The sequence below is a fragment of the Candoia aspera genome, chromosome 6, assembly GCF_035149785.1.
Source record: "Candoia aspera isolate rCanAsp1 chromosome 6, rCanAsp1.hap2, whole genome shotgun sequence".
Taxonomy (NCBI): domain Eukaryota; kingdom Metazoa; phylum Chordata; class Lepidosauria; order Squamata; family Boidae; genus Candoia; species Candoia aspera.
Genome location: NC_086158.1, coordinates 18323482 through 18341852, shown reverse-complemented (window position 1 = coordinate 18341852; position 18371 = coordinate 18323482).

Here is an 18371-nt window from a genome sequence, read left to right as displayed (position 1 = left end):
TTCCTTTTTCTTCTCTAAGATGCATGTCTGTTAAATAGGACAATGATGCTTCATTCATTTCACAGTCTTTGCATTTCAGAGATGAGAGTGGCAATGTTAAAGCATTCATTTGGAGAACTGCTAAGCCAGTGTTTCTCAACCTTGACAACTTGAAGATATGTGGACTTCGACTCCCAGAATTACACAGCCAACATTAGGATTGAAACCTACACTGCAGATTTAATTACAAACTGTTTCATAGTATAAGACATAAATCAATATAGTGAAGGCCAAAGTGGTCCCAGTGGTGGTAGGGGCACTTGGGGCTATGACTCCCAAGCTGGGAGAGTGGCTCCAACAGATCCCAGGAACAACATCCAGGCTCTCTGTCCAGAAGAGTGCAGTGCTAGGAACAGCCAAGAAACTGTGCAGAACCCTCAAACTCCCAAGCCTCTGGTAGAGGACCCAAAGTTGAGGAAGACACATACCACCCATAAGGGTGAGAAGGGATTTTTTTTTTTTAAACTTACTTAAGTGAGTAAGGGGAAAAATGTCGAAACACTGCTCTGCATCCACACATCTTCAAGCTGCCAAGGTTGAAAAACACTGTGCTAAGTATTTAGATAACAATAAAAATGGGGGTGGGGGGAGGAGGGAATCATACATTACCTAAAAAAAAAAAAATACATAACTTCCTTTGTTTTAAAAAAATACAGCACAGTTTTATTTATATCCACTCATGAGTAAATGTCTTTGTGTTTTAATGGTGATTATTCTTAGATGAGGAGTAGCAAGGTGCTGAAAATAATGCAAAATCTGACTCCCTCAAAGTCAAGGCTATATATTTCTCTCAATATTAAGCACTTACAGGCTTGATTGGGTTCAGTGTTATAGTCAACTACACATGGACTTAATCCCACAATTGAAAGATATTGATTTGAGTTGTAAATGCTTAGATTTACCAAAAGTAATCCATTTTTTTCTCATAATAAAAACTGGAAAGGAAACAGATGAGATGATCATGGACCTGTCTACTTTGAAGCAAGTACCATTAAGTGTAATGGGAGTTATTATCACGTAAATGTGCATTGGATTGAAACCTGAACTACACATTTAATTACAAACTGCTTCATAGTATAAGACATGAATCAAAATTAATATATATTTAACTTACTTAAGTGGGTGAGGGGAAAAAAAATGAAACACTGCTCTGCATCTTTTTTCTGTATTATACCATATTTAAGCCAAACAAAATTTAATGGGCTTATTTACAAATAAGTGTGTGGAGTACTGAATCCAGGTTTCATTAAAAAAAAAAGCAAAGCAAAGCAAAGCAAAACAAGACAAGACAAGACAAGACAAGACAAGACAAAAAAAACAACAACCTTCCATTCACAGAAAAGTTACACATTCAGTAAGTATAGCTATTTCTAACACCTAGAGAACTCCTGCTGTTTGTTGCATAAACTCAGAATTTACAAGCAAACTATTCAGAGCCCTCTGCCTGGATGAAGGAATCAGCATTGAAAAGAAAGAAAAAGAAAAGAAGAATTGCATGTCAAGTTCATCTTCCTTAGTTTACAAAGATATTTGCAAATTATAAAAAGAAAAAAAAAACAATCCAAATGTTCCTCAGTCTCTAACTGTATCTGAAATAGTGCTCAGACAAAATGGTACTTTTCATAGACTGTAACTCTATTAATATGAACACAAGTACATATAGCAATGTGCTGGTTGGCAGCCAACATCAGCTATCAACTATATATACTGGAGCCTGTCATAAAGCTGCACATACCAAATGGTCTATGTAACAATTTTTGAAATGTTTTAATTTTCCATCAGATTAGCAGTTCAGGTTAAACCATGTTCCAAGTCCACATATATGCATTTTAGCATATAGTTGTCCAAAAGTATACACACACACACAAACAGAGCAATCAATCAAAAGCTTAGCTGTAGTTGTACTTAAATTGACTCATGTTAACCCAAAGCATTTCAAGGCAAATCTGTCTCATTCTCATAAGATTAAAAGTGCTTTGAAAGTTTCTTTCAGATGGCATCCAAATTGAGACACTGGTTTAGATATATTTATTTTAAAAAAAAATGTTTCCATTTAGCTTTTCTCCATGAAAGGTAAGCAGAATATACTTCAATGTTATCATTCAGTGAAGCAACACAAATTGATTTCAGTGATTGTTTCCTCTCCTTGTAAATATTTAGTCAACCAAGAAGTCTATACACAAGGCAATGTAACCTCAATTTAAATTCAGAAGATGGTTGAATTAATAAATGATTTTTTTAAAGTTAAGTTGTTTTACTTAGCCCAGAATCCATTGAATAATACTATGGTTCAATACACATGCCTGCTTACTTGTTCCATCATTTCCATTTGCAGAATAAACTTTGTATTCCTAGAAGAGCAACAAATGGTATTTTAGCAGAGTGCAGTTCTATACATATCAAGCTTAACTATAGCTTATGCTGATAGAGATCAACATAAATAGAGAATCTCTTACCCCAATTCGTATTATAGAGAAGCGAATTTTAAAAAAGAGAGAGAGCGCGCAAAGCTCTTTAATACTTCAGGAAACTGCAGTGTTCAGCTGCTTCTATAAAGCTTCCAAATTGGACTGCTGACATTATAATCAACTGTTTAGAACAGTGCTCGCGAGACTTGGCAATGGCAATTTGATCTGAAGGCAGGCGGTCTTTACATCTGACATCTGTTCAAAATAGCTGAAAGATTTGAGAGTTAACACAAGTAGGGGATTTGAGCAGTCCAACTTCTTTGATTTCTTCAAAAAGGGGAAATGAAAGAAGTACACTTTTAGCTACCCCCCTTTCTTTTCTGTATAAGAAAAAAAAGTCCAAGGAAAGATGTCTGTATTTTCCCCACATGTTTACTTTTGTTCTGTACCATTCACAGATAATAAAGAAACTATTGCACTATAGTCTTGGGATTCAGAAAATGGGTCCTACATGGAGATTACATTATTTTTATATATTTTCTATTGTATTACTATTCTGCTTTACTTATTTTTTTTTAAGGAAGAAAACAGGGGACAAAACAGAAGAGAAATATTCAAGGAGAAAAAATAAGCATATTAAAGGAAGGAGAGAGAGACAGAAAGGAAGACAACATTGCACGGTGTACATAAAATAGTGATCCTGTATCCATAACAGTTGAAAATGGGTACAAGCATATTGACAATATGTGTTGGGTTATGAAAATGAAAAGAAAAGAAAATGTATCATCATATGTATGTGTGTGTGTGTATGTATGTGTATGTGTGTGTGTGTGTATGTATGTATGTGTGTGTGTGTGTGTATATATATATAAAAAAATCTTCCACATCCCCATACTTCTCATTTAGCTGCTTTCTAAGAGCAAAGTGGTTATTGTGAAAGTGCAACAAAACATAACCATGTCTTTTCCTTTCACCTAATCCTTGCTTTTTAAATGCTTTACTTTTCAGGATATATAATCCTACATGAATATACTGCAATGAAAGAGATCCATTTAGCAGCAATTCAATATACAATACCTATTTTTGGAGAGCAAAAAGTTCCCTGGAGTCCCTGATATCTTTCATGAATTTGGCTACTGCAGACTGTATTCAGATATAATATTGAATGATCAGCCTGATGGAAAAGAGATGCCAAGGAATCACACAAAAAGGGGTAAGCTGAAGGTTTGCTTTTTGACTTTTAATTAGCTCTGCAATGTTAGACTTTTAAGAATTCTGAATGCAAATTGCCTAGCAACTACAGTGGACCAAAGAAGGTTGTGCCTGTGGGTGTGTATGTGAGTGTGTGTATAAAGGAAAAGATTTAGCATGTCCTACTATAGTATTTTTTAAAGCCTGACTGAATCAGTTTATCTCCTTAGTTAAAGGATTCTATCTGTAAACTATTGATTTGGAAAAAAAATACTGCATTTTTGCCCCACCCCCACCCCTTTGCTTAGCATTTTTACTTGTGTGTCTAGCAAAGTCTGAAAAAGTCTTCATGAATTTTCATCATGTTTTATTATCCTTGAATCAGCTATTTTAATAGTTTTTTTTAAGGGGTAAACAGGAAGGATGAAAATAGTAGAGATGAAGGACTCGAGCTGCAGTCATTCAAGAGCTTGGTGACCTACCATCTGGGGCACTTCCAAATGAATTGAGAGGAAATGTTGAGGTCTTACACAATAGCCTGAATGGTGCTTTAAGGTTTGTGAACCCTTTTGAATTTTCAGTATTTCTGCATAAATATGACCTAAAATGTGATCTGTTCCCCACACAAGTCCTAAAACTAGATAAAGAAAACCCAGTTAAACAAATGAGTCAAAATATCATTTATTTATTTAAATAAATAAATAAAAATATTATATTTGTTCATTGTATTCTCCAGGCTTAGTTTTCCCATGACTGTCAGATCATTCTCTAAACTTTTCTTTACCTTTCATACCATTTCAACATCCATCTTTCAGATACTGCACGCTACATGATTACTCATGTATTTCATGTAATTCATTTTCATCTGTGCTTTTAAAGATACCTCTTCAGTTCTGTTCTTTGGCAAATTCCAACTTCTTTGTTTGCATCTTTTTCTTACATTGCACTCATTACTCCTGATTCTTTAGCTGACCTGTTTCGTAATCCTACCAGGATTTCTTTAGATTGGGTGGTTCCTGGATAGAAATGTGTGCTGAGTCCTAGTTCTCCACAGCCATGGATCTCTGCAGTCCAGAAGAAGACAGAGCCCTGGTTAGATGGCTGGAAAGAAATTTGGGGATGACTTCCTCCCCTAGTGCTATGGACATGCACAGAAAACCTCTGGATAATTACTTTTATCATCTGCAAGAGGCAAAGCAGGCTTTATTTCAGTCCCAGACCAGGACATCTTTATTATTGTTTATTAAATTCATTATGGCCACCCACTCCAATAAATTCTGGGTGGCTTACAATATTCAAACATAAAAGTAAAACAGTTACAAACATGAAGCAAAAAGCAACATCTCAGACTAAAACAGCCATAACAATGAAAACACAACAAGGCTCCACAGACACACCAACCCCAGGCTTCTTCACTTTTCATTTTTATTAGTACCATCTATCACTGAATTGGGAAATGCATTGCTTCTCTGCTCCTCTCCTTCAGCTGAGGGCTTGGGAGAATTTTTCTGTAATAAAGAGGTGAATGTGATTCATTCTTTTATCTTACTAGCCTTCTCCCTCCACCTCCGATATCTTCTTTTATTTCTCCAGAATTTGAACTTGAATTTATCCCTAAGAGGATGACATTCATGACTTTTCAAAAAATCATGGAGGTTGCTCTATATATTACTTCCCTCAACTTTTTTTTTTTTTTATCCTATTCTTCTACACCTTTTTCCTGTCTTACCAGCTTGGTTAACTGTTGTCCAATTACTGATAGTTTTCCAGAGTTTTGTAGATTTTTGTCCCTTGCAAAGAATTTTATCCTTCATGCCTGCCCCTTGGGTTCCTTGAATGGTGACCAGGGCTTCCAATATCATTATTAAGCTGATGATACTCAAGTCAATCAGTCTTTTGCGGCCTTTGATGGCAATCCATAGTTAATTGTGATGGAGTATCTTATTAACATTTCCTTCTGGATACAGTTCAAGATGTTGGTTATTACCCATAAAGGCATTTTGTGAGAGCCGAATAGCTTGTGGAAACCCCTGTCTCCAACTGTCTCTGCTCATGCCATGAGAACCAGCATGGCAGGCATGCTTCTGGTCCCTTCTTTGAAACAATGTCACCTGGAGAAATTGCAGCACTTGCTCAATGGAACTACATTCCCCTGAGATGGTCCAGACTCTGCTGGCTTTCCCCAAGGCCCTAAAAACCTTGTTCCTTCCCTGGATGGTGGGTCAAAATGTGAGATAAACCTGTCTAGAATGAAATGTTTTTGAATGAACTATACAATAATTGTTTTTGGCTATTCTGTTTCCTTTTATTTCATTGCTCTATTATTCTCTTGCTTTGTTTTGTTTTTAGTTATTTTGCTTTCACGCTTCTATACAATTGTAAGCCACCCAAAGGTCTTTTGTGATTTTATTTATACAATTATTTAAGAAATTTATGTTTATGTATTTATTTGAGAACTTTATATGGTTGCCCATTGTGACAAATAATGTGAGGTTGCTCACAATCCAAAACAATAAAAATCATCATAAATACAAATACAAAGGAATATAATAAATGTAGAATACAATAGAAGAGAATATATGTGGCTTAATGTTGAACTGTTGGGTTCTTGCTATTCCAGAGAACAGGTGCTGAAAAATGGCCACGGAGGATAAACCAATCAGCAACAAATGAATGAATTTGTTGGGTTGGGGCGAAGCTAATATTGGAAGGAATGGTGTTCCGAAAGTAGGGGCTGCTACAGAAAAGTCAAATTTCCTCTATCCCACCAGATGACACTTTATAACTGACAGGACCCTTCTGCCAGGTCTGATGGGGCAAGATTCAGAGTAACTCAGCCTTTATAACACAAGGTATAAGGCACGCAGGATATACTTTCTTTTGTTGGAATTAAGATTGTTTCATTAGTGTACTAGCAATAGAGATCTTTCCAAAAATCCAAATGGCTCTTGTTTCCTGAGGTTTCCAGCCTCACAAGGCTTGACACTACCCTTATGTGGCTGAAGGATCTAGGTTAACATCTAGTTTAAATTATTATGCATATAAATACTCTCCTATCACAGGGTGCTGCTTCCTTAAAATCAATGGTGTTTGTGTTTGATTGTATTAGTTAATATGTGTTTAATAGGTTCAAAGCTATTTTTATTGCTATTATTTTATTTGGTTTGGGTTTTATTGTATACTATGCCTTGGTAAAGGTGTGTAGATGATGACAATTGATGATGATAATGATGATGATGGTGATGATGGTGATGATGATGATTCACCTATTGTAAGTGTTCCTTCAGCATGCAGATCTGGCTAGGGAGATATATTATCTGCATTGTTATTGTACATTCTTTAAAGGGTTGTGTTTGAAGAGAACCCAGAACTAGAAATTATCTAGATTGTTTAAGGTATGATGCATACTGTAACATACCTCCTTTATTTATGTAATTGTTTCTTAAAGTATCTGTGGTAACCTGAAAAGGGTTGAGACAGAGTTATTTTAAGGGCCACCATCTCCCATATAATCTGACCAACTATTTGATTTGCTTTAGTGTATTACTTTTATTACATGAATTTCTCCCCAGTTCCCAAAACTCTGTGTAGTTTATAATTTCTATGAAAGGCATCCTCTATATCTCAACAACCCCATTAATATGCTTGTGTGAGCATAATGCCTAATTCATGGAAGAGGCTAAAATTACCAATCAGCCATGCCAACAAGCCTGCCAATTTAGAAATCAAAATGATCAGAAGGTTTTTGAATTATTGTTAAGTTTTTATTAAGTTAAAATAGGACACTTTCGCTGAGCTGCCGATCGGAAGGTCGGCGGTTCGAAACCGCGTGGCGGGGTGAGCTCCCGTTGCTCGTCCCAGCTCCTGCTCACCTAGCAGTTCGAAAACATGCAAATGTGAGTAGATCAATAGGTACTGCTTCGGCGGGAAGGTAACGGCGTTCTGAGTCGTCATGCTGGCCACATGACCCGGAAGTGTCTATGACAACGCCGGCTCCATGGCTTAGAAACGGAGATGAGCACCGCCCCCTAGAGTCGGATTCGACTGGACTTTACGTCAAGGGAAACCTTTACCTTTACCTTTTATAGGCATTTTGTTGGACCATTTTGAGGCTCTAAACTTGTCCTTTTCTCATTCTTAAAAAGGTTTGAAAAAATTGTTATGGTAAAACTCTTCAAGCAATCTGGCTGAAAGTTTGCAGAGTTGATATTTTCTGAATTTTCACCATTTTCTGTCAAAAATTAAGCAACTATAGGTATTTCTGATGTTTCTTATTATAGCTAACTCTTTTATTGAATCAAATCTTGAATTGTTTCAATGTAAACTTGTTGATTTTCAATCTCAGATCAATAATTTGAAATGAATATTATCATTTACTATTGAATCCAAATTGGTAAATTTCCACACACCCCACAAATTACCTTTTAAAAAAGAAAAAGAATAGGGGCGGGGGGGGAACTTCTACTTGTTTTACCGTTTTATAGTTTATTTTTTAATCTGCTCTTCTCTTTAGGGGAGGGATATATCTTTTCGTTGCTGTTGTTCGTTCTATTCTTTGTGCTATTTGGAGGTTTTCTTATTTAATTTCTTGTTGTTGAGAACTCCTTAAAGGAAATAGATATATAAATATTTCAACTAAATTAGTAAGTAAATAAAGACATTTGGGTTAACTGATTTTCATCTGTCTCTTTTCCTTCTGATTCCATTAATACTACCCAAAGCTTTAATTAGATGAGAAAAAAATGCATGTTTCTACAGTATGTGGTATTTATATGACACCCACATTATTTATATATATATATATATATATTGTCAGAACAAATGGTAGTAGTTTATGTCTGTTCATGTGCTGAGTTCTTTCTGTATCCATTAAGAAGGAAATTGCAAGTGTTTCAACATTTATAGCAGTTTTGTCATTTTCTTTGGACACCATGAAAATGCCAACATCTGAAGAAAGCCTTTCTTGTGTGCCTGATGAAATGGCACCATTTCAAAGCATTCCAAGCAGCGTATCACAATAAATATCCCTATATGGTGTTCCGCAGATATGCTGAGAATACAGTTCTAAGAATATCCAGCCAGCATAGGGAAGGGTGGTCACTGAAGTCCTTCAAGACTTTTGTTGGTTTTGCAAGACTGGAAGACAGGGGCAAAACGTCTTTGATCTTTTTTGCTAGCCTATTTCTGCTCCTGTTTCTGAAAGATTGAGGTTGTACAGATGAGTTTATTTAGTTCACACATACTTTTGACAAGAACTTTGCTTAAGGCCCTAGTTCAGTGCATTGGAAACGATGCCAGTGCACTGAACTAGGGAAACGTTGCACCTAAACACTTTTTGCCTCTAGCTGAGTCTTTAACTATATTTTGTTTGCTGTTCTCAATGCATCTCGAGTGCATTTAAAAGCTCTCCGATGAGCAGTTTAACACTTCCATGCTCCCATGAATGCAGATGATGCTGCAGATAACATTTTACCTGAATAAAGTAGTAAATTTAAATGCTTGGAAGAGGAGATTGGAACCTTTGGCTGGGACCAAGTTGCAATTATTGTTGTGATTATTACTTATTCCTTTGAGTCCAGCAATGCTGAGAATGGTGAAATTAAGCTTGCAGATGAGAAATCACACTATATGCTTTAAAAGGGGTAGAGTGCATGGATCAGTATAAATCTGTCCCATTTTGCTGTCCGAGTTAGCAAGGCAATATTCTCATCCCTCTATAGTTTTAACATTTTTTTTAAAGAGATGAATAGAACAAAAAGATATATAGAGTATTTTTATGCCATATTTCCTAATACACATACTTACTGTAAATTCCCTATGTAATATTTTATACAGTTTTCTCTGAGATCATTCCTTAAAAAAAAAAACATGTCTTCAGTGCAGACTTTGATCATATGCAACCTTCATATGTAAATTCTTCTTAAAATAAGTATAACTACTGCTTTTTGTACACAACGTTTATATTTTTTTCCCCAGATGCTTCTCTTATAAACAAATGAGTTTTTGTATGCGTGCAAAATTTTGATGAAGTCTAGAAGATTCCATTTGTCTAGGAGACTCCATTTGTGGATCTCCCACATCTGCTTCTATAGAAATTTGTAACAATTTTTTTTTTTAATCCCTAAAAGGAAATAATGGACAGTGCTATCCTACAAATTTGGAAGTAACATAAAAAGATTACATACAAAAGAATCATTATGAATCAAGTCCAAGTAAATATTGTGATCATAGGAAAAGAATTCTAAGACTTGAAAAGATTTGGTCAAATTTCAGTTTCCATAAATAGATGTTTGAAGGGTTTTGTGAGCTAATAGACTTGGTAGCATGCTTGGGGGCTAAGCAGTGAAAGTGTTGTAAGAATACAATTATTGTTGTTGCAATGTCAATAATTGTATTTAAAATTTGTGTAAAACAGACTAATTCATTATAAAAGATGGTATTACAGACAAGGCATCAAGTCTAGCAAGCTGCAAGGATGAACCACCCACCTGAATCACTACAAACAACCAACAGAGAGTCCAAAGGACATACCAAAGAAGACATGGGACAATGCCTTCTAGGGGCTGTACCAATGAACTTGTAGAACAAAGGGATGGATTTAATGGGTCTTCACAGGCCAAGTTCTAGGTCCTCTCCTATAATCTTAGAAGCAGGTTCAGTGTCACAAACCAAAGCCATCTCATGGAGAATTTGCAAAAAATAACTATGACATTTGCTGAAACACGTAACAAATGACACAACAAAAGGAACTCAAAGGGGAGAAAATAATTGACAGGATTACTCTCTGTGAGCTAAACCATAAAATAAGGCAACAATTAAAGGAAGACTATGAACATTATAGACTACAAAAACTCATAAAAAGCAATAGAGGGAAAAGGTAGCATCATAAAGTGTTAGAAAGAAATGCAACAGAAAAGAGGGCTCATGATCCTCAACAGTGCTAAAAATTGAAAAAGATGAGATGAGGTTCTTCATGAAATAAGACTAGGAAAATCAAGCAAAACCCCAGGAGCAGTTACCTTAGAAGTTTACAGGCAGGTGGAGAAATACTAGCAAAAACACTGACCAATAACTGCTTAGATGCAGGAGATATCTTCAAAAATGATCTTACTCCTCAAAAAAGGAGAACTCCAAAAGCTTACAAACTGCCATCTGATCTGCCTACTTTCTACAGCCTACACATTTTTTCACACATGTCATAACCAACGGATTGGAGAAACACTTGGATGAGCATCAGCCTCATGAGCAAACTAGCTTTCAAAGCTATTCAACCATTGACCACTTACATACAACCAACCAGCTGATAGAATGAGTATAACAAGTCCACATGGTCTATTTCTCATGAAAAAGCTTTTCACAGTATACAGTGTACAGTCAATGCAGTTGTAAAGGACTTAAGAAATCAAGACATCAATGAAAAAGATATCTGGCTATTAGAGAAAATAAATGAAGGCTGCTCAACTAATATTACACCATTTTCTTACCCAATTAAGATCCCAATATGCTGAGGTGTCCAACAAGGTGACAAAATCTCCCCAAAGCTTTTCACAGCTGTCCTTCAGAGGGCTTAATTGGGAAAAGAGAAACATTAATATAGATGGTGAACAGCCCACATACCTATGGTTTGATTTAGTGAGAATAGCTTTGGTCATACTTGTAGATGACCTGTGGAAGAAAGCTGAAAATCACTTAAATGAGCTCAGAAAAGCAGTTGGCCTTAAAAAATATCAATAGAAACAATTCCTAAGATATGCACAACCCATTCTGCCACTACCATGATATGAAATCTGGAGATGAGCAGATAGAAGAAGTACACTTGAACCCAAAATTCTTTTACCCAATAGTTTTCAATGACTATTGACCAATCTCCAAAATTCCCTTGTTTGGAGATGGTTGTTGAGAAAGTGGTTGGTCTGCAGCTGATGAGAATCCTGGAGGAAACAGATTATTTAGATCCATTCTAGTCTGGTTTCAGGCCAGGATTTAGTGCAAATAGCTTTGGTCATGCTTGTAGATGACCTGTAGAAGAGCCAGGTTGGAGGTGGTATATCTATGCTTGTGGTCCTTGATCTCTCAGTGTCTTTCAATACCACTAACCACAGTATCCTATCAGCTCTGTGGGTTAGAGATTAGGGGCACCATTTTACAGTGGTTCTCTTCCTTTCTCCAGGGCTGGTTTTAGTCAGTGTTGGTTGGAGGGAGGAGATTGCTCCCTACCCTGTTCCACAAAGGAACACCGCAGAGTTCTAACTCTCTCTCCCTTCCTTTTCAACATCTACATGAAACTGCTGGGTGAGGTCATCCACTGGTTTGGATTCCAGTATCATCAGTATGCTGGTGATACTCAATTATATCTTTCAGTCCCAGGCTGGCTGAGTGAGGCTTTTGAGGTACTGTCCGAGTGCCTGGAAGCTCTGTGGGTTTGGATGAGGGAGGAACCATCTCTGACTCAATCCTACCAAGACTGAGTAGCTGTGGGTGGCTTGGGCCACCCATATCTGGGGCTATTCCATCTTTGATCTTGGATAGGGTTGCAGTTGGGGTACGTAATCTGGGGATCTTCCTGGACCCCCCAGCTCCTGCTCAATGAGTCACCCAAGAAGACCTTTGCACAGCTTCATCTGGTGTGCCAGTTGCACCTTTCAGACAGACAGTCACTCACACCCTAATGCATCATGGCTTGATTACTGCAATGCATTCTACACAAAGCTGCCCTTGAAGACCACCCAGAAGCTTCAGCTGGTCCAGAATTCAGCAGCACAAGCAATGGAGGGCCTACCTTGATAAGCCCATGTGACAACCCTAGCTTGTGAGCTGCACTGGTTGCCAGTTTTTTTTTCTAGGTGCAGTTCAAAGTGTTAGTTGCTACCTATAAAGCTCTACATAGCATGGGGCCTGATTGCTAGAGGAACTACCTGTCTCCTATAATATTTGTCCAGCTGATTCAATCTCACAGGATTGGCACACTCCAGGTGCCTTCAATTAAACAATGCCATCTATCAGGACCCCTTCTCTGTAGTACCACCTGACTTCTGGAATGAGGATCCCCTCAAGATTTGGGTCTGTGGGTTTATTTATTTTGTTCCCATCTGGTTTTTTTGTCACCCTTCCCATCTTTGCTTTGTGCTTCCCATTTTTGTTTTTAATTTATTTTATCTGTAATTACTCAGAGTAGAGTATTTCCAGTTTACTGTGCCCCATTGGTGAGGGGGCTATTTCTTAACAAAATCAACCTTCTGAACCTCCTGTTTGTTGGAATTATCAGGGGTCAACTCAGCATTGTCTCATAAGCATAAGGGGATCTTTCTAGTAAACACATCTCTGTTGTGCTTGTGGGATGTCACATGGGTCACCTGATTTCCACTTTGTCCTTCTTCTTGGGTTTGGGGATTAACAATCTCCATTACCTTTTGGCACACCTGCAAGCAGGAGGTGCTGCAGAACGCAGCTCTTGTCCTTTCATCTCGCTTGCATGCAGACACTTCTATTTCCGTAAAAATGTCTACAAAGAACCAGTAATGATTAAGTACTTTCTACTGTGAATCTACTTGTATCCAGATCTACTGAATAAATGTAAGCTACCTTTTTTTTCTTCTCTCTTCATCTAACTACTGTGTGAACATAAGTAAGCTTAATGTGCAAGTTTCTTTTTTGGTTCACACTTCTACTTTGCAAGATTGTTGTTAGCTGCTTGGAGTTCTTTTTTTAACCTTTAAAAACTCCATCACTGTTACATACTCTTTGTAACCAGATTTAACTCTATTGTGACCTCCTGGCGAGTTCTCAACATTGTATATCAAACTTTTAATTCTATTAGTTGCTCCTAAACTCTAATTGCAACCTTTTTGGTATTCTCAATTGTCTTTCTCAATTATCCAGTGTGCATCAGCAATAATGTCTCTTGTTCCTCAGCCTTTTCTAAAACCAGCTTGAACATGTGACATTTGCCTTTCACTGTAGGCCTCTAATCTGCATTGGATGATTCTAAGCATTATTTGGCTAGAATCTGAAATTAAGGATATTGTGTATTGGTTTGCACACTTAGCTAAGAGAGTGATATCTTCCAATCTGTTGGCCACTGTGATGTTTTCCATATTGACTATCATACTTTGGTAAGAATCTTTACTGATTTTTCTGTTCTGGCTTGACATATTTCAGTAGATAAAGTTTGTGTTACCCTATTGATAATCCCCTGCATTTGCAGTCCAAGGTTGTCTCTTATGGGCAAATTATTGGAGCTTTAAGAGGCTTCTGTGTCTTTAATTAAAGACTTCCTTCTGCAGCTAAATTACTTAAAGTTCTCAGGTAGAATGCTGACTTCTACTTAATTGCCTTTTGAATAGCCTCCTTTAATTGTACTAATTATGACTAGTATCGTATGACAAGTTGGTTTTTCTTTTCTTTTTTTGCCATGTTTCAGCCACAACTGAAAGAAGGTGTTATGTTTATATGCTATTCTGCAAGTTGATACATCTTTTTTTTCTCTCTCTCTCTTTCTCCTTGCTGGTGAAGAAAGGGGTTGTGTGGAGAATCTGTATGCACTCAAACTGGAATTCAGAGATGGTTTATAAACCTATGTAATTCACATCAGTGAAACATCAATCGTTATCAAATTGTTAATAGTTCAAAAAACGTTGATATTCTGAAGACATCCTATATTAAGGTGGATGAGAGAAAGAAATAGAGATTTATTAATAATGTACGCATAGTAATGTCACTGCTCAGCATTTTATTTCTTTCTCCCAGATGACCACTGCAGGACAGATGGTTTGGGAAGATGGCCAGATTGGTTGCCAGCTTAGATTGCTTAAAAAAAAAAAGAGAGAGAAAAGGCAGCATGTAGAGAAAGGACTATCTGTACGACATAGGGATAGATAGCAATGAAATGCAGGTTGTCCAATTTAGGACAATCCAATAATGTATGCAAAATTAGCACTGTTCACATTTTTTCCATAACAATTTTTTATAGTTTCTTTAAGGTTAACAGATGTAGGATAATATAATTCTCATCCACAGCAGTCCTTTTTATCAGATGTATGAAATGTTATCCTGAATTGCAAGTATATTATTGCAAGTATGCTTGGAATTCAAGATAACAACAGCAGTAGCAGCCTTACCCTGGTAAAAAAAATATTTATGGTGGCTGTTGGGCACCTGTTGGAAATACCGCCTGAAAATTCCGGGAATTTGGGAAATCTGGCATACAGTGATAGAATTGTAAAGACTGAGATCACAGGTAAATGAAATGTAAAAGTATAGACAGTATTAATAACTTCAGTGGTGAAGACTCTTAGAAAAGTTGCTGGCATTGGGAATCTGTTAATGCATAGAGTATAACACAAATGTTTCTCCCTATTAGCCATGAGAGAAAAAAAAGTTGACCTTTTGATGAACCATAGCTCTGCTGTTACATATTAAAACCTGTCTTTGAAATTATTTTTTTCAAGTATAGTGCATCAAGATCAGTGACAGAGGGCTGCACATGCTGGCAGAGATGACCAAGCTCAACAAACCCTCTCAGTTCATATGGGAGTCAAGAAGTCATGAGAAATTGCAGCTTTTTATTTATTTGTTTTATTTATTTATCCAATTTGTCCCCACCCATCTCCTCCCATCGTGGGATTCTGGGCAGTTTACAATAATCAATTAAAACAACAATCACACAATAAATAAAATATACAGTATAAAAATACAGTTCTTTCCTCAGCAACGTTGGCTTACTGTGATTCAAGGGATCATTTGCTCAGACACTTCCTTTTTTTTATTTATTGAATGAATGTGGAAATTGATTAGACTAGAGATAATTTTACAACTTCCAGTATTGCTATTGCCTAATCTGTAACTTAACTCAGTTTAACAATATATTCCCTACATGAGAATATTTGTAGCTGGAAGCTGTGTTAACAAGATGGGGAATTATACTGCTCTAATACAGATTAGAGAGCCAGTTTGGTGTAGTGGTTAAGGCATCAGGCTAGAAACTGGGAGGCCGTGAGTTCTAACCCCATATTAGGCACAAGACAGCTGGGTGACCTTGAGCCAGTTGCTCTTGCTCAGCCCTAGGAAGAAGGCAATGGGAAACCACTTCCGAAAATCTTGCCAAGAAAACTGCAGTCTCTGAGAATAGGACACAATTGAATGGATTAAAAATAAAAATACAAATTAATCCATTCCCTAAACCTTCCAGATTTTTGTAGTACTTAGTGGAAGAGAAACATAGAAGGAGACAAGAGAAAATGGTTAAACCATGGTTTAACAGTGGTAATGCTGTTTATGAAACACCAAGAACTGATAAAAGGCAGAAAAGCTAGACTAAGAAGTCAAAAAGACTAAGAAGTCACTTCTATATTGTTCACAATAAGCAGCAGCATTTAGGTTGAGTTCAACCTGAAGGAAACTTTACTCTTAGAAAGAAAATGGAACAGTTTGAAATTAACATTAACCAAATGATGCCGGTGAGGTCCTGTCCCAATGTCTGGAGGCTATGTGAGTTTTGATGGGAAGGAACAGATGCTAAATCCTGGCCAGGCTGAGTGGCTGTGGATTTTTGGAACCCTTGGATCTGGGAATATTTCATTTTAAGTCTTAGATGGGGTTGTGCAATCCAAGAGTCCTCTTGGATTCACAGCTCCTGCTCAAGAAGCAACTGTAGCCAAGAGGAACTTCGCATAGGTACATTCAGTGGACTAATTGCACCCTTTCTTGGACAGGGATGCCATTTACTCACACCTTAGTCATCTCATGAATGGATTCCTGTAATGCGCTTTACATGGAGCTGCCCTTGAAGACCACCCAGAAGCTACAGCCAGTCCAAAATGCAGCAGTGTTGGCAGTGATGGGCATTGTGACCCTACTGCTCCATGGGCTGCAATGGTTACCAGGTGGAGCTGGGGAAAAAGTTCACAGGTGGTAAAACTGCATAATAGAGAATCCAGTTGACTTTCTTGAAAATCAGGTCCTCTGAGCTGCCTTCCAAGTTCATACAAGAAAAGTTATGCAGTGTTATGTGCTTGTTATTATTTCATTTTTTTTAACCATATGTAAGCTGTCCAGTTTTACTATCTGTGAGTTGGGCAGCTTTATAAACCTTCTAAATCAATCAATCAATCAATCAATCAATCTCTTGAATATAGTATATTGCAATTTTAACAAATGGAAAATTCTGTTGTACATGGAAAGCAAACAGATTCTTTTTACATAACTTTTTAAAATATTAGAGTCCATATGAGCAGGTGTTCATAATTTTCATTCATAAATCAACATCATCTGAAAATGGTTATCTGATGGACAGTCTTGATAACAAGTCTGTTCCTTGTGCTTGTATTTAGCTGCAAACCTTTCTTGAAAAGTTCCTCTTTCTCCTGCCAAGTTCATGGATAGGAAAACAATTGCTCAGAAATGAATGTTTTAATTTTGTCATAAGGTATCCAACTAGTTAATTCTGACGAACACTTTCCTTTTTGCTGACATTGTCAACTGTTTTATGAGAGATAAATTTAGGTTAAGGCTGCCAGAAATGATCTATTCTTGAACAAATTACTGGATTTTTTCCCAGTTCACCAGCAGCTTTTCTTAAGGCAAAATTGCAGTCAATTCCCTGTCTTGTTTTGGATAGAACAGTTGAGAAATACAGGGTGGAAATTCCCAAGTAGTTCTGCAGAGGTGCAACCTTGGTATGAAAACTTACCTGGTAGATCAGCTGAGCAATCTTCTAGCATTCATCTTTAAATTCATCTCAGATGGATCTACTGACAACAAGGGACCTATGCCATTTAGAGTAGTTTAAAGTGTTGAATGTGTTTTTTATTTCCTTGCAATAACATTTAAAGTAGCATAAATACTGGTAAGAAGCTGTGATTACGATGAGCAGCAGTTATATGGGTGGGTGAGCACACTACTTTATAGGAAAGATAAATGGGTTATGCATTGTGGTTAAGTGTAGGCACTGCCTCTGTAGACATTGTGGCTAACCACAGATACGAGAAGAGGGATACTATGCATAAGGGCAACACGAGGTGTCCATACTGGGAGAGATCATGAACAGGTAAAAGGGAGTACTTGACGGGCTAATGCATTACAGCCCCATTGTTGATGATTGGCTTAAACTTTTGGATTAGAAATCTATAAGAGAGGTGGCAAGGAATGGTCGTGGGCAGCCACCACCCATCTCTACCTGCTTTCTGATTTGGGTACTGCAATAAACAGTTTCCTAACCCTTCGCAAGTGTCATCCTGCTTTCTATAGTAGCTCAGCTTGTGAACAAACTTCTTAACTTCTAACAAAAGCCTCCAGCTTAGATGGGCAACTTGACTCACGGCCATTAGCACAATTTCCAGACCTTTCTGCAAGAGATCAATTCAGCCCTCTGTTCATTCTCTTCAGCCTGGTGTTTAGGGGAGAGAAAAGTAGGTGTAAGAGAGAGAATGAGTGTTGCCAGCCATTCTTGACTCTGGCCCCAAATAGTACTTGTGTTGGCCCTGCCATCATGGAACTTTCAACAGATTAACCCTACATGGTTTATTTATTTGATCTATTTATTTACAATGCTTATAGGTTGCCTCAATTCCAGAGGAATCTAGGCCATGTATCGCAATACCTAAAGTGAAAACAAATTATCGTAAAACCAAACATTAAAAATAGAGGATGAATACCCATTTTTAGGACCACTATGAGTCAATGGCTCACTGAAACAATACCACCTTGACATATAGAATTATTTTCAAGGAAAGGGCT